General features: G+C 48.4%; 1 pseudogene; it reads right to left on the reverse strand.

Annotated features, from left to right (window-relative positions):
* Nucleotides 1-607: 607 nt before the first annotated feature.
* On the reverse strand, nucleotides 608-1798 carry LOC102406153 (annotated as a pseudogene).
* Nucleotides 1799-2003: the final 205 nt, after the last annotated feature.

The following is a 2003-nucleotide window of genomic DNA, read 5'->3' on the forward strand; positions in this document are numbered from 1 at the left end:
TGAACTCCGGGAGTTGGTGATGGCCAGGGAGGCCTGGCGTGCTGTGATTCATGGGGTCGCAAAGAGTCAGACATGACTGAGCGACTGATCTGATATACACACACACACACACACACACACACACACGCGCGCGCGCCAAAGATTTGATGCTTTTGAACTGTGGTGTTGGAGAAGACTCTTGAGAGTCCCTTGGACTGCAAGGAGATGCAACCAGTCCATCCTAAAGGAGATTAGTCCTGGGTTTTCATTGGTACAACTGATGTTGAAGCTGAAACTCCAATACTTTGGCCACCTGATGTGAAGAGCTGACTCATTTGAAAAGATCCTGATACTGGGAAAGATTGGGGGCAAGAGGAGAAGGGGACGACAGAGGATGAGATGGCTGGATGGCATCACTGACTCAATGGACATGGATTTGAGTAAACTCCAGGAGTTGGTGATAGACAGGGAGGACTTGCGTGCCGCGGTTCATGGGGTCACAAAGAGTAGGACACAACTGAGCGACTGAACTGACTGACTGACATGTATATTTTTCATATTATTTTCTTTTTTTCCCCCACTGGAAAATTATTTTATTGAGATTCCACCAGCTGTACAATCTGTTTTATTAGACCCCTTCTTCCTTTGCAATTCAGTCCTTCTCAAGTGGTCCCATGAAGGCTTTCTTTTCCTCCACAGTCTGGAAGCAGCCATCGCCAAATTTGGAGGTGGTGTCAATAAACTTGAGTTCTATCTACAGGACTTGCTCAGAGTGAGCATTTGCTTCTTGGTTCCCACCACACAGCTTTTGCGCATGACAAAGTCATAGGTCACTTCATCATAGTGGGCGATGCCACCTAGAGGGTTAATGCTCTTGTCAGACAGATCATAATCAGTAGAGGCATTTTTCTTGATCAGTTTGCCATCCTTGATGAGGTAGCCCTGGCCAATCTTGTAGATCTTCTTGTTGATCTCAGTGCAGTGGTAGTATCCTTTCTGACCAGCCCAAGCCTCAGAGAAGGCCACCCAGGTAGTATGCCATGCCCCAATACAGGCACCCTTGCACAACCCTCGGTGGGTCTTATGGGGCAGCTTCGTAGTGTGCCAATGGCTGGTGACCCCTTTGTAGTCTTTGCCCTTGGTCGCCCCAATGACCTCAGTCATTTCATCCTGGCCAAACACTTGGTTCACAGGGACCTGCTACTCTAGCTTTTCATGGGCTCAATCCAGTTTTTCAGCCACAGTGCCTCCATTCACCTGAATCTCCATGAGGTGGGCCTTCTTCTGGTGCAGAGGAAGCAGGAGCATCTGGGTGAAGGCGATGACATGGATGACCTGGCAGTACTTCATGCTACTGAAGTCCCTTTCAAGTTGCTTCTTGCCATCTACGTCCTGCCACTTCTTGCAGTACTTGGTGAAGGCCTTCTTCTTAGATTTATGCCAATTCTCATAGAAGCTCCTTTTGCACTCATTGCTGATATGCTCAGCAAAGATGGTCTTACGGGTCCAGAGGCCTCGGGGTGTTTCCACATAGCCCACGATGCCCCAGTCAACATGGTGTAGTCTCCACCATAGTCACAGGCTCCACAACTTCCTTCTTGTTTACCTTGGACCCTGGCCTATCGACCTCCCTCTCAATGTGGGTCATGCCAGCCTTGTAGCGAGGAAGGCGGTGAGGTGCAGGGGCTTGGAAGAACCATCCTTGGGGAAGCTCCTCACCTTGCCACAGTGCTGGCTGCTATGCTTCTGAGGCAGGAAGCCCAGGGACCTGTGCCTGGGAGCAGAGAACTTCCTGTGAGACATCCTGCCCATTGGAAGCTGACAGTAGAGCTCGTATTATTTTCCATTATGGTTTATCACAGAATATTCAATAGAGTTCCCTGTGCTATATAGTAGGACATCATCATTTATCCATTCTATATATAGTACTTTGCATTTATATATAGTACTTTGCAATCCCAAACTCCCAATATACCCCTCTCCTCCCCTCAACCCCTCATAACCACAAGTCTATTCTCTGTTTT

Source organism: Bubalus bubalis, chromosome 3 (genome assembly GCF_019923935.1).
Source record: "Bubalus bubalis isolate 160015118507 breed Murrah chromosome 3, NDDB_SH_1, whole genome shotgun sequence".
Taxonomy (NCBI): domain Eukaryota; kingdom Metazoa; phylum Chordata; class Mammalia; order Artiodactyla; family Bovidae; genus Bubalus; species Bubalus bubalis.